The 26,099-nt window shown below is 40.6% G+C and overlaps 1 protein-coding gene across 6 annotated transcripts in view; it reads right to left on the reverse strand.

Annotated features, from left to right (window-relative positions):
* TULP4 (TUB like protein 4) overlaps nucleotides 1-26,099 on the reverse strand; it is a 228,207-nt gene that overhangs the window by 171,674 nt on the left and 30,434 nt on the right. The window contains exon 2 of one of the 6 annotated variants that reach the window (XM_082729562.1): nucleotides 9,530-9,600. The exons of 3 other annotated variants lie outside the window; for them this stretch is intronic. The gene's annotated coding sequence lies outside the window, so the exon portion shown is untranslated. Of the gene's footprint in view, nucleotides 1-9,529; nucleotides 9,601-19,283; nucleotides 19,351-26,099 lie in introns of those variants that run through there. 2 more of the 6 variants (XM_082729567.1, XM_082729564.1) reach the window with 2 other exon arrangements.

A 26,099-nucleotide genomic window follows, 5' to 3' on the forward strand; every position in this document is an offset into this window, starting at 1 on the left:
AATTTGAAAACCACTGATATATGCTAACTCTCCAAAATGTAAGCCTTCAATAACTATTATACTAAAGTATGTAGGATAAATTCCTATAGTAAAAGCATAGACAAAAGTGTTTCATTTTTTATATGTGGCTATGGTTTTTAACCCAACTTTTAAAATTATAAAGCACTATATAGGCTAAACAAGTAAGGCAGGTATATTAAGAAAAAATGACATATGGGCGCCTGGGTGGCTCAGTGGGTTAAGGCCTCTGCCATCGGCTCACGTTATGGTCCCAGGGTCCTGGGATCGAGCCCCACATCGGGCTCTCTGTTCAGCAGGGAGCCTGCTTCCCTTCCTCTCTCTCTGCCTACTTGTGATCTCTGTCTGCTAAATAAATAAATAAAAATCTTTAAATAAAAAATTTAAAAATTTTAAAAAGAAAAAGAAAAAATGACATAGTACTTTATGATGACTCAGATGAATAATGGATACAGAAGTCAGCAACAAAATACCAGTATCCCGGGCACTGAAAGGCTGGCCCCTATTCTAGCGTGACCATGGACAGCAATCAGTGACACGGCACACTTCCCTTCCTTCAGCTCCGTGTACTCAGGAGGATGAGAAACTGAAGATATAACTGATCGGCTTCGGAGAGCAGTTCACTATCAGCGCAACACTCCTAAGTAAAAGGGTTCTGGTATAGAAAAGTTAAAAAGCAACTATACACCTGAAAGCAGGGACTTCAACAGTATTTTATACCCACGTTCATAGCAGCATTATTCACAACAGGCCAAAGGTGGAGGCCACCCAGTGTCGACAGCCAGATGGAAAGTGTAAGTGAAATGTGGTCTACACATACAGGGGACTCTGACTCAGCCTTCAGAACAAAGAACCTACAGGCACCTGGGTGCCGCTGTCGGTTAAGCGTCCGACTCTCGGTTTCAGCTCAGGTCATGATCTCAGCGTCCTGGACTGAGGCCCTCACAAGATTCTCTCCTTTTGCCCCTCCCCACCCCTCACATGTGCACATGCTCTCTTAAAAAAACAAAACAAAATGAACAAACAAAACAAAACCCAAGAAGAAGAAAAAACATTCTGTTGGACACGTGCTACAACAGGGATGAACCGTGAAGACATTCTGCTCAATGAAATCACAAGGCAGTCACATAATGACAAATCTTGTAAGCTCACTTTTATGAAGCACCTGGAAGAGTTAAATTCAGAGACTGAAAGTAGAATGGTAGCTGCCAGGGGCTGGGGGTGAGCGGCCTAGGGAGCTGTTATTTCATGGGGACAGCATTCCAGTCTGGGATGATGAAAACATTTTTGGAGATGGGCAGTGGCAATGGCTGCAAAATAATGTGAATATTCTTAAGGCCATTGGGTTGCCTATTCTAAAAGTGATTAAAATGGTATATTATATAAGGTTATATCTAAAAGTGATTAAAATGGTAAGTTTTGTTATGTATATTTCACCTTAAATTTTTTTTTTTTTAAGATTTTATTTATTTATTTGAGAGAGAGAGAGCATGAGAGTAGAGAGGTCAGCAGAAGAAGCAGACTCCCTGCTAATCAGGGAGCCCGATGTGGGACTCAATCCCGGGACTCCAGGATCATGACCTGTACCGAAGGCAGTTGCTCAACCAACTGAGCCACCCAGGCGTCCCTCACCTTAATTTTAAAATCGAGTAAATTAAGAAAAGCAATTATACTTAAAAAAAGTCTTTCAATAATGGACTGAAAGTAAATACTCCTAAATCTGACATTATGGTATTTTTTACCCTAAACACTATAATACAGGCCCAGGCCTGTTTTTGGTAATTAGAGCTTATTTTCAGACTATTCTTATAAACCACTGAAAAAGCAAGCCCTGCTTTTTGGAGATTACGGTCTTACACAGTAGGTGGGTCTGACTGACTTCATAACCTGACAGGGGTGAAAGAGTCAGTAAACTTTTAAGATGTTTCCCAATCTGACTCTCCATACCACCCAGTTCTTGATGGCAAATCAGGAGCCCCAGATTCGGAAAAGTACAATGTAGGGACAGGATGGTACACTGTTCAGAAGAGGAAACCTTGCAGAACTAGACACTCCCAGATTAACCAACCAACAAATCTTAACTAAGTAGTAGGCAAAAGGCCCCTGTGCTGCATTCTCTGCCTCCCTTGTCTGTAATTAGATACTTTATTTTCTAATTAGAATTATTTCACTATATTTTGTTCTGATTCCTACTTTCCACCAACATGCATAAAATTCACTAGTGGGAGACGTGGGGAGAAAAATACATCTTTGGTTTATTTTTAATCACTTGAATTAATATTAGAGATCAGAGATAAAATAAATTAGGAAAGATTTTTTTCATTTCCACGATTAATAGAAATACATTCACTGGAAGTTGTAAGAATGCAACCACTTTGGGATAGTAGCTAGGACCACCACAGATATGAGTACCCCGCGACCAGGTAGCCCACTCTGGAATGTGTGCACCAGACACAGGGCTGGGCTCCCTGGGACTCCCTGCTGGAGGTGTGGCATCCTGTGCAAGAGCCAAAACAATGACACCAACCTGAATGGAGCGAGCGCCTCAGATTCAAACAGCAGAATTGTATACAGCACTGTAATGAACACAATACAGAACATGATTTTACAGAATTTTACAGATTTTACAGAATTTCACAAAAATAATGTTGAGCAAAGGGATCCCACGAAAAAATACCTACAATATGAATCCATAAAGTTCAAAATAGGCCAAACTAATTTTACCAGTTAAGACTGCAGACAAAGATAATAAAACTAGAATTTTAAAGGCAAGGAAAAGATAACACAAAGCAGCACAGTGGTGACCTTGGGCTGCAGACTATGAATGGGAAGGGGCACACACACGCGGTGTTGCCGGGGTACTGGCAATACCCCATGTTCTCATCTGGGTGGTGATTACAGGGTGCTAACTCTCTGACTATACTTTACTACCTATATGTCAAACATATTCAACATGTATGGTATCTCAAAATAAACAGGTTTAATAAACTATGAAACTAAATTATGCCCCAATCCTTTGGGATTTTTAGAAAACTTAAATCATCTAGTAAGAATTTTAAAAATTATTATATCCAACCTTAACAAGTACTCTCCTAATCTAGAAAATCCCAATAAAGTTCCAAAGACACAAAGTTCTCAAACTAAGGAGGCATCCACAAAGAAAATGCATGTAAAGAGTAATGAATGGAGACGAAATTTTAGAATAAAGCTCTTTTCTTTCTAAAGAATAAAAATTTAATAGAATGGTTAAGCAGAAGACTGAGATGAAAAGCAAACAGTCAATTTCAGGAAAAAAATATACAGATGTTAAATGAATACAAAGCAGAGAGAGAAAAAAAAAAAAAAACACCATAGAAACTTTTGAATAAAAATGTTCCAAACACCCTAAAGTTGTCTGGAGGTGGAGTGAAGCAAAGGAAAGGAAAATGAGTATTATCCTACCTGGTGATGGAAATAAACCCACCCCAATTTCCCCTTTTTGCTGTCCCTCATCTACTGTGTGAAACTCAGCTCTTCGGCCAGGCAGCTCTCCCCATGCCCAGGCCTCCCCTGACTGCCCCCTTCCACAGCTGGCAACAGACCCTGAACTCTACATTTCTTCTTAACTAAAGTAACTACAACAACCTGCCTCTAATTACGGTCACTCTGTTCCCTGGGGAATTTTTCACAACCCACAAATACCCACCTAACCCAAAGCAGTTCTAACTGGTTCCTAATTAGTTCCAATAGCTGCCTAGAGGCTAGCTCAAATTTGCCATGCAAGACTACCTTTTAAGGCAGGGGTACTCCGAGTAGGGACTTGTCCTTCAGCTACCTACAGACGAACAACCATACACGTGAAAACACAACACCCCTGCAAGGATAGCGGAGTTCAGTCATGATCTAATGCATTTACTGTGTTCTCATTCACCAGCCCGGAATTCTTAAAACGTGCTAGTGAGATAATGAAGCTGTGTGTGCGTGATTATGCCCAGGCTTATGCAAAAGATGCGTGCTTACTACAAGCATGTTCATATCCAATCATTTTCCCATTGACTTGCGCCGTCAATTCCAGAGACGCATTCCTCAGAGGGCTTCAGTCTCGCTCTGAACGGCACCATCTCCTGCACATGTAGTGCAGACACCAAAGCGCTATGCAGACTCGCATGGCAAGGCTCTTTTCTGCCTGTGGTAGAGCTATCTTTCTGTGTCAGTCATCAGATCTACTAAAAAACAAACTCCTACACTCCAACTTTTATCCAGTACCCACCAGCACTGCATTCAAGTAAATGTTCAATAAGGTACTTCATATGCTACAGAGCCTCAGTTTTCTAAGAAAAAGGGAAGTAAATGCTAACTGATGAAGTTCTCTGTACAGACCCTGGTTCTCTGCACCAGCCACTCGGAATCTGGGTCTTCTGAAAGCCTACGGCAGACAGGCACCAAAGTACATGTGAGTAAGGGAGGAAGCTGGGGGCCCACTGCTGTGTTCAGAGTACAGCAAAGAGGTACATTTCCAGTGAAAGCTACTCCCTATTTATTTTCTATGCCTGACTTCACCAGCTAGTACTAAGAATATGAACATCTATCTATATATAGATAAAGAAGGATAAGAAGGCTGTAAGACAAACCTCTTGACTAACAGTTCCGGTGAGAGTGGGGGTGAGACATTTCTAAAAACGAATGTGTACCTGAAACCTGGCTGTCGAAATACGGTGGTACCGTACATTGGGCTCACTAGTATCTAAGATCATGTCCCTTATTTAACAAAGGAGAGCATTTTATTATTTCTCAAAGTGATAAAGACTAAAAGATATGATAATTCCCAGTGTCATACAAGGTGTAAAGAAATGGGAAACCAATTTGGCAATATGATTCAAAAGATTTAAAATGCTGCATACCTTTCGATTCAGCAATTCTACTTCTGGAAATTTATCATAAGGAAATAATGTTGAACTGTGCAAAGACTTAGCTGTAAGGATTTTCACTACAGCATTTTTCATAATATTGATTCAGTAAGTGTTGGTACAGACATAAAACGCAATCCTATGCAACCCCTAATAATTATACTGTAGAAGACTATGGAGTAACATGGAAACACGTTCTCAATAACTTATGTAAAAAGTAAAATTACAGGTTATACTTCCAGGATGCTCTGAAGAGCTTGCCCACTACTATATCACTAGATTTTGGGTAAATTATAACAGACATAATTTTTTGCTGGACTTGTAGGGAAGTATGAGAAATCTCCAGGGAAGCCACATACACACAAACATAAGAGAAAGCCAGGGTTATCTGGCAAATGCACATGTAAGATGCATATATGTCCAGAATTATCTGGGAAAATGCAGATATAAACCCTGGAATCAGAATTAGAATGCCTCATCATCCCGGTTTGCCCAGAACTGTCCCAGTTTTACCCTGGAAGTCCCATATCCCAGGCAATCCCAACCAGACAGTTGGTCACCCTATCAGATATCCAAAATTTGGTCCAACCTCACGGTGGAGAAACTGAATCATACATATCCTGCAGGGGCCACAGAGGTAGCAAAAACTATCTCAGATTCCTAGCACCCCATGGTTCTGGACTGGAGCAAATGCAAATCTTGTCCTTGTGAAAATATTCCCAATTTAGGACCTAATGATTCCCACAGATGAGGTTGAACCAAAAATCAGTTACCAATCAAAAATTACCAAACATACAAAGAAAAGGCGGCATCACAAGCTGTCAGTAGAAACAACAAATTTAGATCCACTGGATTTCAGAAAGTGAAATGAACATAAACAGAATTTAAAATAATTTAAGTTTAGAATTTAGGTTTGGATTTCTGGGTTCCAGTCTTCCATAAAAGCAGCTCAGAAATCATCACTCTGTCCTAATAAGAAGTAAAAAGCTAAACAAACAGAAAAATCAACTCTTCTCAGATCTGTAAGAAAAGTAAGTCACCCACTGCATCTAAAACTGGGAAGTCCAAAAGGCTCTTACAAAGAACTACACTGATGAGAGCAGAAACCAGTGTGCACACCAGCCCCGGGGTAAGCAAACCCAGATTGTAATGGATGGACTGCTGGAGGTTCAGTGTGGCCGAGTTTGAGAAAGAAAAACGTCAGGGGATCCAGCCATCGGGCCCCTAGACTCTTGTTTTACTTTCAGGAGCTCATTAGATCCTCACAGTAAGTATCAGAGGAAAATCCCCCTGTGCTTCCAGCTGGGGATGGGGAAAAGGAATCATTTTGAAAGATACCAGAGCATTCTGTTCTTTTTTAAAAAGTCTGTCTTCAGGAAAAACAATTTAACCAAGGTATAACCAATCAGGATTTTATCAGAACCTAACCGACCGGAGGGGGGAAAAATACCCAACTGCAGCCCATTCTGGCCTTCCTGTCCCACCTAAGAGGGATGGGGGAAACAGAAAAATATATGAAGCCTGTCCAAGGAAAAGGCCCACAAAAAGGTGGAGACCCAGAGTTCTGGGGATACACAGCATGGTAAGTATAGTTAATGGCGGGGCGCCTGGGTGGCTAAGTGGGTTAAGCCGCTGCCTTCGGCTCAGGTCATGATCTCAGGGTCCTGGGATCGAGTCCCGCATCGGGCTCTCTGCTCAGCAGGGAGCTTGCTTCCCTTCCTCACTCTCTCTGCCTGCCTCTCTATCGACTTGTGATCTCTCTCTATCAAATAAATAAATAAAATATTTTTTTAAAAAAAGTATAGTTAACGGCATTATGTTAGATATTTGACAGCTGTTGAAAGTAAATCTTAAATGTCCTCACCATGAAAAAGAAATGGTAGTTACGTGAGGCGGTGCAGGCATTAACTAACCCACTGCGGTGGTCATTTTTTGTAAGACAGGAGTGTATCATATCATTGTGAATACACCTTAAACTTCCACAATGTTATATGTCAATTATATCTCAATAACACAGGGAGGAAAAATACTTAGAAGGAAAGGGGAGGAAGCAACACAGAGAAGTCTTGGGGAGTGAGGGACCGGTTCCATATTTTTGATGCGGTGGTGGTTACACAACTGTTTATTTGTCAAAAATGCACAGAACTATGGCGGTGCCTGGCCGGCTTCAGGCAGTAGAGCATGTGACTCTTAATCTCGGGGTCAGGAGCTCAAGCCCCATGTTGGGCGTGGAGCCTACCATAAAAAAGTGCATAGCACTACACATTAGAAAGGGTACTTTACATATTTTTTTTAAGATTTATTTATTTGAGAGAGAGAGCATGTGAGCAGGGGGAGCAGCAGAGGGAGAGAGGGCATCCTTAAGCAGACTCCCTGCTGAGTGTGAGCCCGATGCACGGCTCAGTCCCAGGACCCTGAGATCAGACTGAGCCAAAAATCAAGAGTCTGATGCTCAAACAACTAAGCCACCGAGGCACCCCAGATACTTTACATATTTTTAAAAATAGTATCCACCACACAGTAAATGCTACACAGTACAAGTGATTATTAATGATGTTGTTGTTATATATCAGGCATTAAGTTGGGTGCTGAAAAGACAATTTTAAGTAAATACAGATATGGTCCTACCTTGAAGGAGCTTACAGTCCACTGATGAAGATTAGGCATTAATCGTGTAATTATGACAAATCGTGTAACTATGACAAATGCCACAAGGAAGAGTTATGGTGTTCTGAAGGCTTCGATCGAAAGGAAGAGTGGATGCTAGACCCTGGAAGAAGAGGTGGAGGAGGCAAGAGGAGATACTCCGTGCAAATGGGATAGACGTCCAAAGCCCATGGCAGAAGAGAAAACGGCATTTTGAAGAAACTCTGAAGAATGTCAGTAGGACATCTATTCACACACATACCTATGACGAGGCATCACGTCACACTAATTAGGATGGTTAGTACACACACAAAAAAAGTGTTGGCAAGGATCTAAAGAAACTGCTGCTGGCAGGACTGCAAAATGGTAGAACCGCTATGGAAAACAGTACGGAAGCTCCTCAGCAAGGTCCTGTAAGATGCAGCAACTCCACTTCTAGATATACTAGGTACACGAGTATCCAGCTGTATATATACCCAGATACACTCCCAAAGGAGTGTACCTCTGTACCCCCCATGTCCACAGAAACATTACGTACAATAGCCACAAGGCAGACGCAATCCCAGGGGTCCATCAGATGAATGGATAAATAAAATGTGGTATACACATATAAAGGCATATTACTTGGCCTTAAAAAGGAAGGAAATTCTGACACAGGCTACAATATGGATGAACCCTGAGGACATCATGCTAAGTAAAATAAGTTATTCACAAAAAGACAAGTAAATTATTCCATTTATATAAGGTACCTAGAGTAGTCAAATTCACAGAAACAGAAAGTAGGATGCTGACTGCCAGGAGCTGGGGGAGGGAGGAAAGGGAGGCTGTTGTCTAATGGGTACAGAGTTTCAGTTTTACAAGATGAAACAAGTCTGGAAACTGCTTGCTCAACAACGTGAATATACTTAACACTACTGAACTACACACTCTAGACATGGTTGACATGGTATATTTTATGGTATGCATTTTTTACAATTAAAAAAAATAACACCTTTTCACACACCCCCACACACAGACTGAGATGCAGTCATATGACTGTAGAATGCTTCTCCTCCCCTCACACCTCACCACCTATTTACAACAGTTCCTTTTAACCAGTACATTATATCCCCTTTTCAAGGAAAAGTTACAAGACATATCCAGCGACAGAAAACAAATTTGAAGAGGCAGAGCAAGCATCATAACCAGACTCAGAAATGGCAGAGATGCCGGAATGATCAGACCAGAAAGTAAAAACAACAACGATTCACATGTAAGGGCTCTAAAGGATAAAGTAGACAGCATATAAGAACAGATAAGCAATATAAGCAAAGACATGGAAATTCTTTAAAAAAAAAAAAAAAGGAAAGAAAAGAAAAGAAATACAAAACAAAAAAAGAAATGCTGCAATCAAAAAAGCCACGGAGAAACAAACACTGTAACAGAAATGAAGAACGCCTTTGATGGGCTTATCAGAAGACTAGACACAGCAGAGGAAAGAATCTCTTTACATGAGGATTTCTCAATAGAAACCATCAAAACTCAAAAGCAAACAGAAAAAAGACTGGTGGGGGGGGGGGACCACCATAGCCAAGAACAGTGGAAAAGCTACAAAAGTTGTGACATACACATAACAGGAATGCTAGAAAGAGAAGACTGAGAGCAGGGAAGAGAGGAACATCTGAAACAGTAATGCCAGGTTTATACACCAAATTGATGTCAGATACCAAAGCACAGATTCGGGAAGCTCAGAGAATACCACACAGGGAAAATGCCCCCAAAGCCATACCTAGGAATCACTTTCAACTACATAAAATCAAATATAAAGGAAAAAAATCCTGAAGGAAACCAGAGGCAGCAAAAACACTTCATCTATAGAGAAAAAAAGATAAAACTATACCCAATTTCTCCTCAGAAACCACACAAGCAAGAAGAAAGTTAAATATTTAAAAACTTGAGAAAGACCCACCAGCCTAGAATTCTGTGTCCTGTGAACTTACCTGCCAAAAATGAAAGACAAAGACTTTCTCAGGCAAACAAAATTGAGGAAATCTGTCAACAGTAGAGACACCTATAAGAAATATTAAAAGAAGTTCTTCAGAGAGAAAGAAAATGATATAGGTCAGCAACTCAAACCCATACAAAGAAAGAGAATCAAAGAAGCAACAAGTAAAGGTAAAATAAAAACTTTAATTTTTCTTATTCTTGGGTTGCCTGGGTGGTTCAGTCAGTTAAGCATCTGTCTTCAGCTCACATCACGATCCCAGGGTCCTATGATCGAGCCCAATATCAGGCTCCCTGTGTGGTGGTCTCTCTAAATAAATAAATAAATAAATAAATAAATAAATAAATAAATAAAAGAAATCTTTAAAAATTTGAGTGCCTTAAAAAATTGACTGCCCTTAATTAGCCAGGCTAATTAAAAAAGGGAGAGGACACAAATTGCTAATATTAGAAGTAAAAAAGGGGACATCACTACAGATCCCACGGACATTAAAAGAATAATCAAGGAATACAATCAAGAACTCCACATCCACAAATTAGAAAATCCAGACGAAATACACTAATTCCTTGAAAAGCATAATCTGTGAAAACTTAAACAAGAAGAAACAGACAATCTGACTAGTCCTATATCTATTAAAGAAATGGAATCAGGGGACACCTGGGTGGCTCAGTGGGTTAAAGCCTCTGCCTTCAGCTCAGGCCATGATCCCAGGGTCCTGGGACTGAGCCCCACATTGGGCTCTCCACTCAGCAGGGAGCCTGCTTCCCCCTTCTCTCTGCCTACTTGTGATATCTGTCTGTCAAATAAATAAATAAAATTTAAAAAAAAAAAGAAGAAGAAGAAATGGAATCAGTAATTAAGAACATTATAAAACCAAAAGCACCAGGCCTAGGTGGGTTCACTGGTGAATTCTACCAAACATTTAAATAAGAAATTATACCAGTTTTCTGTGATCTCTTTCATCAGAAGGCAGAATCAAAGAGAATACTTCCTAACTCATTCTAAAAAGCCAGAATTAACCTAATACAAAAAGCAGGCAAAAACAATACCAAAAAAAAGAAAACTACAGACCAATATCTCTCAAGGACACTGATACAATAATCTTCAACAATGTACTAGCAAACTGAATCAAACAATGTATAAAGAGAATTAAATGCCACAACTATGGGGGATTTATTCTAAGTACACAAAGTTGGTTCAGCATTCAAAAACCAACTAATGTAATCAATCACATCAACAGGCTAAAGAAAAACCACACAGTCATATCAATCAATAAGCACACACACGAAAAAAGCTTTTGAGAAAATCCAACACCCATTCACGACAAAAACTCTCAGTAAACTAGGAACAGAGGGGAACTTCCTCGCATTGATAAAGGCTATCTACAAAAAACATTCAGCTACTTAATGGTGAGAAACTCAAAGCTTTCCCAATAAGGTGGAGAACAACACAAGGCTGTCCCCTCTCACTGCAGCTTTTCAACATTGTACAGGAAGTCCTTGCTAATGTAGTAAGACAAGGAAATAAACAGTGTACAGATTGGGAAGGAAGAAATAAAGTAGCTGAAATGTTTAAAGGAATGAAAAAGGAAGCAATGAGACATGATCTAAAATAACCAGAGAGATCAAATAAAACGTTCAGAAAAGGAAGACCTAATCATTAAAACTGCATACAGTAATATGAGCACAACATCAGCCAAAAAAAGGAGTTAATGAACTGGGTCTAATAGCTCAAGAACTCTGTGAAATCTTTTGTAGCACAGAGAGACCTGGAGATATAAAGGAGAAATTAAGAGAAATGGAGGATAGATTGAGGAGGACCAGTTTAATTGGAATTCCAAAAAGATAAGAGAAAATGAAAAAGATCTGAAGACATATTGACAGATTTTGCCAGAACTGATATAAGATCCACAGATATAAGAAGCATAATATATTCCAAGCAGGATAAGTAAAAAAAGAAACCCACACCTGGGCACATTTTAGTAAAACAGAGAAGGGAGTTGAACAGCAGCCAAAAACAAGACAGGTACTTCCAAAGGAACAACGTTCAGACTGATGGCAGGAGTCTCACAGCTACCATGGTGTCAGATATCAATGAACTAATATATTTAAAGTACTGGAAGAAAAATACAGAATTAGATTCCAGACATCCAACACAGAATTATACATCCAGAAAAACCATCTTTTAAGAATTAATGTTGAATATGGCATTTTAAAAAGAACAAAACCTAAATTTTAAAACCAACTGACATCAAAAAACAACTTCTAAAGGATACTGATCAAATTAAGTGGAAAATGACTCAGAAGGAAGGTCTAAGACAGAAGAAACAATGAAAAAAACACAAAAATACAAGTAAAATAAACTATGTCTTTTCAAAAAAAGAACAGCAATGACATCAAACACTTTTACAGTACTTGTTAACTGCTAGGTATAGTTCTAAATGCTTTTAGGCACTGCATTTCTCATTTAAAAGCCTTAGCCTTATGACAAGGTCCTTTTACTGTCTGCACTTACAGATGAGGAAATGGAGGTATGGGAAAGGAAGCACCTTGCCCACCATTACTCATCCGCTAGAAGCAGAGCTGGGATTCAAACCAGACTGCCAGATTCCAGCCCATGGTTTAAACTACAAGCTGTGTCTGTCTTTTTGGGGGAGGAAAGAAAAAATTTAGGGAAGGAAAAAAAAAATGTTTTATCGGAAGGATGACCAGAGCTGAAGTACTGTAAAATGCTGATAAAACTTCATACTTGATTAGTTCAGGTAAGCATGGTGAAATTTCAAGAGCAATCACTAAAAGACAAGAAACAAAGGTAGGAAGAGGTCAAGGCAAGACACTACCTCAAATCAGTCCCCCAATAAGAGAAAAAAGAAAAGGTGAAATAAAATAAAAGAGATGGTAGAAATGCAAATATATCAGCAATCACAACAGGTCAATGATTTAAAAATCTATTTTTGACAGTTAAAGTATCAGATTACACAAGAAAAAATTACAGTAAACCCCCCAATGCAGTCAAAAATCCACATAAAACTTTTGACTCCCCAAAAACTTAACTATTAATAGCCTACCGTTAATTGGAAGATTTACTGATAATATAAACAATTAACACATATTTTGTTATACTTATTATATACTATATTCTTATAATAAAATAAGCCAGAGTAAGGAAAATGTTATTAAGGAAAAGAAAATACATTTATAGCACTGTACTGTATTTATCAAAAAAAAAAATCCACATTATCATCTGCTCCCTCAATTACAAGCTAAAAAAAAAAAAAAAAGTAAACATTTAGAAGATGCAAACATCATAATTAACAAACTTGGTCAAGGGGCATCTGCTTGGCTCAGTCATGGCTGGGCATCAGACTCTAGCTTTTGGCTCAGGTCATGATCTCAGGAGTCCTGAGATCAAGCCCCACATCCACTGCACTCTGCACTCAGTTGGGAGTCTGCCTCTCTCTTCCTCTCCCTCTGAACCACGCCCCCCCCCCCCCCCCCGCTCATGCACGCTCTCTCTCTAAAAAAATAAATAAAATCTTTAAACAAACAAACTTGGTCAAAATGAACACATATAGAACCCTGCATCCAATTGAGAGGATGCACATTCTTTTCAAGCACATCAACATTAACAAGAACTTACCACATAAAGTCAGTCGCAACATATTTCTAAGAATAAGTGTCACAGAGACTTCTTATGTGACTTAAAACTATTAAGTGCCCCCCAAAACAATTAAGTTAAAGGCGATTATAAAAATATAAATTATAAAACCATATGTTGGAAATTCTTAAACTTAAGAAAGACATTTCTAGGGGTGCCTGGGTGGCTTAGTCAGTTAAGCGTCTGCCTTCAGCTTGGGTCATGATCCCAGGGTCCTGGGATCGATCCCCATGTTGGGCTCCCCGCTCAGGGGAAAGCCTGCTTCTCCCTCTTCCTCTGCCTGCTGCTCCCCTTGCTGTGCGCTCTCTCTCTAATAAATAAATAAAATCTTTAAAAAAATTTTCTTAAAGAAACACATTTCTAAATATTATGAGACAGGAAAATCATAATGGAAGGTTTAAAATACTGAATATTAATTAATATATGCCAAAACATGTCTGCTACAGAAAAAGCATACTTTGTGGGAAATGTATTTCCTTAAATGCTTATAACATTAAAAAAAAAAAAAAAAGAACTGTTGCAAATTGAGGAGCTAAATGTTCAATTAAAAACTACAGCATAAACCAAGACGGTAAGTGAAAGAGATGATAAAAACAGAAACTCATAAAATAGAAAAGGTAACATTAGAGAGGCTAACCCAAGCCAAATGTTGACTCTTCAAAAAAAGTAATCAGAGACACAAACCTCCGACAAGATAAAGGAGAAGCAGCACAAATCAGCAATGCTGTCAAAAGAAAAGGGGTATAATTGTAGCTACAGTGAAGATTAAGGAGATCAAAGAATATCATGAACAATTTAATGCTAAAAAAATCTGATAACACATGAAACAGACAAATTCCTAGGCAACATAATTTAACAAAACTACCTCAAGAAGGAGAGATGAAGTCTAAACCACTCCATAACCATTACAACAGGAACTCAGTAGTTTAAAATCAGCCCATAAAGAAAACAACAGTTCCAGATATTCTATAGCTAAGTTCCACCACCACTCAAGGAACAGACCACAACAGTACTACAGAAATCCCTCCAGAGAACAGAAGTTGTAACACCCACAACTAATCCTAGGAGGCTACTGTACCTTGATACCAAATCAGATATGGGGAGTGCAAGAATGGACAATTAAAGACAATATCACTCATGAGTAAGACCTAAACTAAGCGTTAGTAAATCAAATGGCATATAAACAAAACTGTGATCAAACTGGGTTCATCACAGGAACAGCATTCATCATAGCACTGGATCTCATTTCTACCTAAGGACACCCTCCTAGGTCTGTCATTCAGGGCTCTTCACAGAAGAGACCCACACCTATCTTTTCAGCCTATCTTCCATCCTGACCTCTAAAAATTATGCTCCTTTCAAAGTATACTTTCTGCTTATTCACCAAGCCCTGAACTTACCCTGCTGATTGCAAAGCTCATTCCAAATCCCCCAATTTTAGCCATCTTTCCAGATGTATCTTCAAAAATATCCACTCCACACATCCTTGCCAGCGTCTCCCTACAGGGCATGGACTTCTCCTCTTTAATCTTCACAGTATACTTTTCTATCTTTCTTGAGTTGTTCATTGAGTTCTCCACCACACTGCAGGAATCTGGGCCCCTGTATTCCGCACTGGCCTGGGCATTACTTAAGGGTAAGGACTTCTGGATGCCTGTTGGTCAAGACATCTTTTACTGTATACAGTAAGTAATCAACAAATGTGCATTCAATTGAATAAAAGTGCTTTTATTTATATGTGGTGTTAAAAAAAGGTTTTCCCCTAGGAACAAATGATCCTATAAAGCAATAAAAATGCTTTCTCAAGGATGTTATTATAAATTATATTTTTTCATAGGCCAGTAAACTTTGCGAAATCTTTCCCACTGCCACATGCAGAGATAAACAGACTCATGCACGCACCACTCCGGTGACGCAAATGCCTCACAGAGTTTAATACATTTCATTCACCCTGTAATTTGAATCCAGATCTGTCTGGATCCCAAACATATATACCCCCAGCCTGCCTTCCTAAGACTTTTGTCCTGGTCAGTCTTCTGAGAGAGGAAAATACGTCTTCTCTCCGATCTCCAGACCAACACAAGAACTCAGTATTGCTAAGGGAATGACGGTTAAATGTAGGAAGAGCCCAACATGCAAACCCTTCCAAGAACAACAGTCTGTGTCCTCACAAAATAATCAACTGAAAGCCCTAAATGATAAATCACGGGTTCTATTATATTCATTATCCTCTGATTAAAAAGGGAATTACTTATTTTAGAAATGTTTCCATTAAAAAAGCTAAAACTCTGGGAGATCTTAAAAGGCTAAGTTCCAATCATCTCAACACCATAGTCTTGGATGACATAAATACGTCAAATATAATTACATAACAAGTAAAACTGGTCTTGAAATACCAACCATTATTATTGTTAGTGAGAGGGTGTGCGGGTGCATGGGGGTAGGGGGGAGGGCAGAGGGAAAGAATCTCAAGCAGAACCCCTGCTGAGTGGGGAGCCCAGCTCTAAGCTCCATCTCGGGACCCTGAGATCATGACCCGAGACAAAATCAAGAGTCGGATGCTCCTCTGACTGTGCCACCCAGGCGCCCTCATAAATACTATCATAATACAAACTTCAGTGTAGATAAAAATGTCCCCAGCTCCTGCCAGTGACCCTTGGGCAGTGTTCAGGCCGTACCACCACAATGACGTTGACCAGGAACACCAGCCACACAGGACCTTTCCCCCAGCTGCAAGGCAACGCAGGCCAGTCAAGCCAGTTATGGCCGAGCGCGTTATCCAGAGCAAACAAGTTCAGGTGTAGTGAAGAAACCACACTCCCGGTCACAGAGCAAACACAAAATACAAACAACTCCCTTTGTAAAAAAGAAGAAACATAAAAATAAATGCCAGAGAAAAATAAAGGATGTGGCCATACAACTGTACATTAGTTCCCCTACCACATTCTAGTTCCTGGAAACTACTGTATCTACACAAAACAGGTACAAATGATTATAACAGACCTGAATATTAATATGTCTCGTGGATTCTCAAAATTTTTTCAGCATATTGCAATACTAACATAAACTTCAGTAAAATCTTTAACTTACAACTTGAAGTTCTTTCCAAAGAAACTGAATTGGATTATAATAGATAATCGCAATTTGTTATTTTTCTTAATTTTTACAGCCAAATATTTTCATGAATACCTATTTATTGTTAAACAAAAATAAAAACAAAGCACCAATTTACATCATGATGAGTAAATCTGTTTTCACATCTGCTGCCATCTTTTTAGCTTGCAAAAATAATCCCCTGGCACTTTCATGTTTTTCATATAGAAAGGGCTCAAATGGATGGCTGAAACGCAGCCAGCCACTGCACAGAGAACAGAGTCCTGGCTCTGGCCCAGCCTCAGATGGGTTCTACGGGAGGGATCACGTCCAAGTGATTCCTCCCTGCTTCCAATGGTAAGCAGGAGTGCCTGACCCTCAGCCAACAGATGGACAGCGCAGACACAGAAAGCAGGCCCGACCGTTCTTCGAGGCCTGGCACTGGGGCAGAGGGCGGGGCGGAAAGCAAGGAGGCAAGGGACCAGAGCTAAGTGATGACCCTATGCCCATATAAATGGACACATCTGCAGTTGCAAACATGTGCTTGGGGCTACAGAAGCAGTTGTGGGGTATCTGTAAGTGTTAGCACCCAGAAAGAGCCCCAGCCCAATGAGCAGCACTGATGACCATCCCTGGCGCCGAATGAATGGGCAGTCCTGCATCGTAATGAAAACTACAGCAGAATACCATGTGGGCATGATCTCCGCAATCAGGGACAGAGAGAGCAGAATACAGATGTCTACTTCATAGGTGGCCAGCAAAAGCATTTTTTTGTTTTGCCAAAACTCTCACATAAGGACCACAGTGACTTCTCTGGACAGAAGTATTTTTATTTCCTCATAACAATGGCATTACGTGCTTAATCAAGTCACAATAAATGAGTACCATAAAACACCTACCAAGTAACCAAACCAAGACTAAATTATATACATATAAATACACAATATATATATATAACACAAAATCTGGTCCCTGGACTTTTTAAAGTTCAAAGTTTAAAGTTTAAAGTTTTTAAAGTTGTAGTTCACAACCTACCCATGGCAGCAAAATTAATAAACATGAAATGATCATAGAACAATTAATAGTGAAAATGTGGGACTCTGTATGGGCTTGGACAAATAAAGATCTCGTGGAGTCAAGCAGCAAAAGAAAAGCATCTGGGCTGAATATCAGGAGGACTGAGTCTCTGTGCTATTTGAGACTATCTGAGGGATGGAGAAGGAAGACTAGGCCTACTTGTGGTAGATGATATGCTAGTTATACTCCCACGGTCATAGCTCCACTTTGGGGTAGATACTACCCCCATTCTACAGACAAAGGAACTGAGGTTCCTTTTGGGCAGATTACCAGACCACTGTGGTCTCGGTCTTTTCATTTGTAAAATAAAGGTATTAACATAAATCAATAGTTTTCAACCTGGGACCAGCCAAACACCAGAGTTTTCTGGCAGTGACTCAGAGCCCTCAAGAGGGCAGGGCCCTGAGCCAAATGTAGTGAATCCTCAGGTCAAGACCCAACTCCCATTCCCCAGGGGAAAAACTTTGGTGAGAACAGTACCCAGTATATAACGAATGATGCTTAAAAACTTGAAGAATGTGTGGGTGAATGGATGGAACAAATGGCAAACGACGATCAACTTTAAGGTAACCCTCATTCGTGGAGGCTCATTTCCTTCTATGGTTAGTTATGTTTCGTTTGCTCGTACTCCAGAGCTCTTAATCAGTGGGTTGAGAGCATCGTTCTTCCAGAGCGAATCTGTGTTTACTTCTGCCAAGGCCTCAGATGCTTCCAACCCAGAAGTACTCAGATGAGTTTCTCAGCCTGGGGTTTTCTAGACCACATAGGTAACATAGATAGATAACATAAATTTAAAAACCCAACAAATTAAAAAAAAAAAAAAAAGTTTGGGTTTTTTGTTGTTGTTTTTCTTTTTAAAAAAGCCTCCTCCCGGGACGCCTGGGTGGCTCAGTTGGTTAAGCAGCTGCCTTCGGCTCGGGTCATGATCCCAGCGTCCTGGTATCGAGTCCCACATCAGGCTCCTTGCTCCGCAGAGAGCCTGCTTCTCCCTCTGACTCTGCCTGCCACTCTGCCTGTGCTCGCTCTTGCTCTCTCTCTCTCTCTGACAAATAAATAAATAAAATCTTTAAAAAATAAATAAATAAAATAAAATAAAATAAAAAAGCCTCCTCCCTTTGCTAATGGGTGTTCTCTCCAGACCCTCAGCCCAGCCTCACCCTTCAGAGAGGTTCTCATTAAACTCCATATCCCTGGACACCAGGAGCCCACTATCAGCAGAGCAGAATGTTCACTCCTCATTCTCTTTTTCCCCACTTGCGAGTTTCTTGCTTTCGTGTAATAAAGATTATAAAAGGGTGTTTATCTTCTCCAGTATTTCTACCGGAAGGGTTTACAGCAAGAAGCTTTCCTTCTTCTTTCCACAATACGCAGTCAGCCGCATTTCCAGGAGCGAAGGCCGTATTCTACGACCTTTCACCTTCACGTCTAGGTTTAGGAATCGTCCCCAACGTGAGCAAGAGCTGAGACCAGGTAAGCAATCAAAGTAGGAGATGCCTAGCGTGGGTGAGGGAAACACAAGAAGTCAACAGGAGCGCGAGGCTAGGATTGGCTAGAAAGGAGGCCAGCCCTGGCGTGGCAAGACAAGAGCGGCAGGGGCAGAAGACAAAAGGCAGCTGACGTCCGAATGAGAGGAGACCACCCTCAACTTAGGAAAGAAGTTCTGAAGGATGATTGGACAGCAAACAACACAGTGCTTATATTTACTGCACCGTCCACCAATTAAAGAGGATAATTCAGGAATACAGTACTATCTCTGTATGCAGAACTTACAAAAAAAAAATGACAAGCACACAGATCCAGAGTTAGATCAAATTCAGGTAGGAGGTGTGGCAGAGAACAGGAGAAAAGTAGGAGATAAAGCAGTGGAAACAATGTACATAAAATGAGATGAAGTAGATGTTCCATTATCGGAAACAAGTTACTAGTTGTGCGATGCTACCAGGAGACTCCGAGCACAGGCCAGATCATGTCCCATACAGCATCACGGAGCTGCTTCACACAGAAATTTGGTTATTCACATTGGAGAAGAAGTGGACCATCACCAAAGGCTTGGCCTCATTAAAGGCATAATGCTTCAAGATTTTTAATTAGTATTTCCTTTTATTGTAACAGTAACTAAAGAGTTACCAGTTGGCAAAATAAAGTTCAAGGAAGCTGAATAAGGACCCATAGTCACACTGCTACATCTTCGCACTTACAGACGCATATCTCCATAGATGTGCAAGTAATACAACATTCTGCATATGAAACAGTTATAAGATTTCAAAACAGAAATGGTTGCTATGAAATGGGTTCATCAAGAAAGATGTCTGTGTCCCTGCAGGTTCCAGCTGCCTGCAGCCCACAGGTATGGTTACAATAACACCAACAAGAAAGAAAAGTGGAAGGGAAAATTCAGTACATTTGTAGTACTGTTGAGTAGGGATGCAAATAAAACATAAGAAAATGTACAAGGAATTTAAATCTCCACTGTGCTTCCACCTGATCAGTAGAGTAACACTCTTCCCCAGGAAACAGTGTTACTTCAACTAAAAGAGCAGACACTGAGTAGCAGAGAACAGGATAATGATCCAAATCTTCCCTTAAACCACATTTCAATTAAGGGCTATAATCATAGCTGGAGATAATGAACATGAGTTTTGTGTTCAGGCAATGATTTATATCACCCAAGTTCTCAGAGGGATTCATAATCATTTATCAAAGGCTTAGCTTTCGGAAGAAAGAGATCAGCTCTATTTCCTTCAAGTTCTTTCACCACAATCTTAAGATCTTAAATATAATAGTACGTGAACACATACATTTGGAGATACTGAACAAGCCAAGAAGAAATAAGAAAGAAAAACTGGGGCGGCTGGGTGGCTCAGTTGGTTGAGCACCTGACTCTTGATCTCGGCTCGTATCTTGATCTAGGGGTTGTGAGCTCAAGCCCTGTGGGAGCCTACTTAAAAAAAAAAAAAGAAAAGAAAAGAAAAACTGACCAGAATTAGCAGGGAAAAACCTTGTAGTACCAACAAGCATAAACTCAAAATGAGTATTTAATGACTAATGAATATGTAGTTTGTTTTAATGAATCTATAAAAAACATGACTCCAGAAAAAAAAAAAAAAAGCACTTTATAAAAAGCACATACAAAATAAGATTATCATCTTATAAAACAGAATTTTAAAAGGAGAAACAGTTAAGAAAATGGAGACAGTAAAAATGTTAATGCTATGCACAAAAAACTTGGCCTTCGGTATGCCTGCCATCAAAGCAAAAGGAGACTCAGGATGGCTGACAAAAATCTTATTAACAGGGTGCCTGGGTGGCTCAGTGCGTTAAGCCTCTACCTTCAGCTCATGTCATAATCTCAGGGTCCTGGGATCGAGCCCCGCATCAGGCTCTCTGCTTGGCGGGGAGCCTGCCTCCCTCTCTCTCTGCCTGCCTCTTTGCCTACTTGTGATCTCTGTCAAATAAATAAAATCTTAAAAAAAAAAAATTATTATCAGAAATGAAGAAACAGGAAAGACAGCTTTTCTTTAGTACTGAAAGCTGAAGGAAAAGTAAGCCACCGTTAAAGCAGCACAGAAGAGCCACCGGAGGATGAAAAGGATGATGTCTAAACAACCCCACACAAAAGCACGACGGGATTTGTAATCATTTCCCACAGCAGGTATGAATAAAGGTTCGACACCAATGGTAATTCTGAAAAAGCAACTGTTTGAGGGCTAGGATAATATGGTCCAAAATGGACTATAGATCGAACAGACACAGAACACGCCCTTCCCATCGTTCCTAAAAAGGAAGACTCTCAATCAACCTAGTTAATGAACAAGATTAATGGCTCTAAGGTATGTACTCCAACTCCCTGCCTCCCTGTTTACCCATGAAATGTTGCCACCTGTCCCCGTCATCTCTTTGGACTGCTGAAAGAATAAAAATCAGGATGGGAAAAGAAAGACTTCAGGGTTTAAGCTGGTTCTATAAATCAGGAAGTTAAGGCAGGGACTTCAGTCTGGGAGCCCAAAATCTGAATTAACTCTCTAAGATACTAGTAAAATGCATGGAAACAAAGGAGATTCTATTTCTTTCTCCTTCTGCCTTTCTGAATATCCTTCCCAGAACATTCGCAAGCTGCGGCAGCTCCACCTGGCCCCATGTGATGGTCCACTTCCCTCCCAGGTATGTGCCCAACGAACTGGGAGCTGGAGGGACTCAAAGTGGCTTTTTCTCAGATTTTACATAAGATATCTGTTGCTGTTTATTTTTAAATAAAATATTTTTAAATTAAAACTAAGTAAACTCATCTACCCTTCCATCTGTCCATCTATTCATTCCCTGAATACTTGACCGCCCTACATCCCAGCTTCTGTGCTAAGTAGTGCAGAAACTATGAATAAAACACAGCCTTGACCTTCTAATTTAGGTGACAAATGACAGTGTTTCTCCCAATTTGAACCATTAAAATGTGTACTGCACGCTAAGAATGCACCTTTAAATACCATTAGAATGTAAGACTGTCTCCTGCCAACCTGAAGACGGCTCGGGGCTTCAAATACAAAATCACGTCTTCTATTAATCACCTGACTTTAGCCACCCTCCGAAGGAGAGCAGGGCTTTGAGCTCTGTTCTCAGGGACTGAGCCAACAGTTTTCACAGCTACAGAGGCACCGAGGGCCACCATTTAAGTGTGAAATCAAACTGTGCAGTGGGTTCTTTTAACCATGGTTTTCTCCTTTGGTGTGAAGTGGTTTTTAATTTCAGTGAAGAATTTCTTTAAGAACTCAGTCCTCGTAATAAAAATAAAATCTACAGTTAGGCTGCCACTTATTCCAAAATGTCAAGAAAATGGTACTCCTGATGAAGAAAACAAAGAAAAGATGACTTTAAAAAACAAGGGAGGAGGGACGCCTGGGTGGCTCAGTTGGTTGGGCGGCTGCCTTTGGCTCGGGTCATGATCCCGGCCTTCTGGAATCGAGTCCCACATCGGGCTCCTTGCTTGGCAGGGAGCCTGCTTCTCCCTCTGCCTCTGCCTGCCATTCTGTCTGCCTGTGCTCGCTCTCGCTCCTCTCCCTCTGAAAAATAAATAAATAAAATCTTAAAAAAAAAAAAACAAAACAAAAACAAGGGAGGATAAGGTAATAAATAACCAGTGTTAAAAATATCAAAAATAAAAACACCCAGCACCAGGGTGGCTCAGTCAGTTGAACATCTACCTCTTGGTTTCAGCTCAGGTCATGAGATCGAGCCCCAGGTTGCATCAGGCTTGGTGCCCAATGGGGAGTCTACTTGGGATTCTCTCTCTCCCTCCCCCCCACATTTGCATACTCTTTCTCTCCCCCATAAAATAAATAGATCTTCCAAAAAAAAATCCTCCCCCCAAAATACAATGGCATAAAAAGCATATTCATTCAATCATTTTATAATATCTCAGGTTTCCTTTCGTTAAATGTATTCATATTAGTCTTGCCACAAGATGAATGTCATACTCCAGTTCTAATTAAAATTAACACCGAGGCTTACCTTTCAACAACATTCAAGCTGATAAATAAGAAAAAGAAAAAAGAATATATAAAGAAAAATACGCCATTCTCCTACTTACTGAATTGTCAATTTTGTCTCCTCAGTTACTGAGAAAATGAGTCTTCCCTCCACCACGATGCATCTCCTGCCCATCCTAGTTAATGCCACACTTTGGCTTGGTCCTAAAGAGGCACCACCTGACAACAGCATTCTGAAATAACAGCCGTATGATCTAGAGAATGACCTTCTAGGTAGAGGTCAAGAAGCTCACATACTAAATTCCAAGCCAAGCCAAGTACCGACTGTGCCTGAAAGCTCTAGGAAGAGAAGCACCAGGTCTGCTGTATGTCTCAGTAAGAACAAAAGGGAGGGCAGGGGAAGGAGACAGGCCAAGGATGCTGTCCCAGTTAAACCAGTATCAAATGACTGGGCTGGGAGAGAGAGACAAGCCATTTTCTTCTCTTTTTTGTTGTAATTATCCGAAGTTAAACACCGGTGAAGTCATTTGAAACTACTTTTTTGCACAGTTTAAATACGCCACATGTTGAGGACTCCTCATGCACACAGAGAGTGTATAGTATATAATATAGATACATTACTATCAAGCTGTATATTATAATCTTCCCCCGACATTAAGGTCATAATATAACAGAGAAAGGAAAGATCACATCTTTCTATCAGGCCTGAGCTAAATCATTGGAAAAATCTTAAGGCAGTTTATATGTTAAATTTAATGGCATCTTCTAAAGGTTTCAACTAGATGGTAGAAAACATATCCAAACAAGATAAATAAATATATTTTTCCTTTATATTTTGTCTCCCTCTCGGGATCAGGAAGGAGACAAACCATAAGAGACTCTTAATCTCACAAACAAACTAAAGGTTGCTGGGGGGTGGGAGGGTATGGAGAGGGGGGTGGGGTTATGGACACCGTGGAGGGTATGTGTGATGGTGAGTGCTGTGAAATGAAATGTGTAAGCCTGATGATTCACAGACCTGTAGCCCTGGGGCAAATAATACATTATATGTTAATAAAAATAACTTAAGGGAAAAAAAAAAAAGAAAACATATCCAAGATTTAAATTCTTCACAATCACTAATTGTTCTACATTATCAAAAACCATGTCCAGTCCTCTGAACACCAACCCTCCAGACTCCCGTGTAAAGGAAGGATGACCTCATTCACACAACTCCCTAACACAGAAACTGTGATTTATGTCTGAATCTCCTAACACAGTGCCTCGCAGAGAGTGGGGCCTCCAGAAGTATTTGTTCAATTAGATGTTTAAAAGGGGGAAAAAAATCAGGATCAAACAAATACTTATTGACATCTATTACAAACAAAATAGAGTAATAAAATAGGTAAAATGATCAAGAAGAAAAACCTCTCACTGGCAGAGCAACTGTTCTTCTAAACCCGTAACATAAAAATTTCCTCATATTAAGCCAGGCAAAAGGTATTATCAAAGTAACATCTCACTTTTTCCTAGGAAAGATCAAAGCATAGGTCTTTCAAATTAAGCACTTCAAATCAACACAAGCAAGAAGACCATCTTGAGTTCTAATAACACAAACATTTTTGGAAAGTGCTGGATCATTTACATTCAAAATAAGGAGTCAAAAAAATCTATTTTATTCTTCAATTCCCCTCTAAACACTGCAAAATATACTGTACCAAAACAACTAAAGGGAAAGGTGCGGTGCTGACCTTGGTTCCTGCCTCACAGAGCTGTAGGACTGTCAATACCGCTCACCGTATCATACGCCGAGACAGACACCTCTGGGTCTCCAAGGAGCTGTGAAAACATTCCCCCAGCGCCGCATCTCAAGTGAATACAGTGCAGCCCACTTGACTGACAACCAACAGATTGAAGATCCCTTAAAAGCTCTGTCACTCCCGCTGGGGATGTTAAATTTAGCACTAAAGGAAGGGAGCCCACACCTGCCTCCACCCCTTGCCCAAAAGGCCCAACATGAAGTCGGGCTCCAGTATCAAGTGGGGAAGAGAGTCAGGAATCAGGTGACAGAGGTAACAGGACAGTCTGTGAGTGAAGAAAGCAGAATTCAAGCTTGAGATGGCCCAGAAAGCCCACAAAGACGACTGCTTTCAGAAAAAGAAAAGAAAAAAGAACATTCCCGGTGCCCCCACACCTGAGACTCTTGCAGGAAGGAGCGAGCACATTCAGGTTCTCCGCATTGCAGAAGTGTCCTCTGCACGGCCTGCGAATCATCCTAAGGTGTCTTGGCAGAAGGTCTGATATTCAGGTGCAGAGTGACAGCTTCCACATAAAAGCCACCAGGAAGTCAGAGTGGGCAGGCTTAGTGTGACACTGGAAACAGATCCTACGTGGCCCACACTGAGCCCTCCCACAGAGGACAGCTGGAGGCTAGCTGTTGCTCTTGCCACAGCAGCCAAGGCCTATCCTTGCTTCTGGGGGTCCCAGCACAAACTTCCCCAGCTACCCCACATGCTAGCGGGTTAAAGTCTGTTTGTCAATGGATTCTTCAGAACTCTAGGTAATTCTAAAGAAGTACTGTCTTTTTTTTTTTTTTTTTTTTTTTAAAGAAGTAATGTCTTAAGCACCATCGCTGCTAGGCAGGTTCGTCCACGAGAGTCACTATAACCCACAACGTACTGGGCTGTCACACCAGCAGTACTTTCCCCAGTCATACTCTTCGCTGTCTGTGAGGACTCTCATTTCCCTGACCTCCCAAACTGAGGGGCTGTTAAAGGTGACATTCGGCACCAGGGAAAGACAGGCGAACCAACAAGTGAAGATTCTGGTAACTTGGGCCTTGCCTATTGGCATAACACAAACACCTCTGTACGTTTGCAGAGGAGAAAACGCTGCTTTACCCCCATCACTTCCCAGTCAGTCCAAATTTAAGAAGAGCAAATGCTGGGAAAGGGTATCATGGGACGTGATTGCCACCAGGCTGGGACCATCGTGCTAGCTGGCTATTACCTATCTACACCATGAGGTTTGGACCAGAGACAGCTGAAGTAGTCATTAACTAAGGTCATGTTTACCCTTCCATTGTCAACTAAGAACATATTGTTTTTGTTGCTTTAGAAGAAAGGTCTCCCTGGTTCATTACAGTCATTACTTGCGGTCAGTAAGAGATAACGCGCTCCAACGCTGTAAGGAGGTGTGCACGGCTCACTCTTACGCCTCCTAATAGGGGCCCATCCGCACTAAGTACTTCCACAGACACAGAATGACAGTTCTCTGGAA

Source organism: Mustela nivalis (assembly GCF_964662115.1).
Source record: "Mustela nivalis genome assembly, chromosome: 5".
Classification (NCBI taxonomy): Eukaryota; Metazoa; Chordata; class Mammalia; order Carnivora; family Mustelidae; genus Mustela; species Mustela nivalis.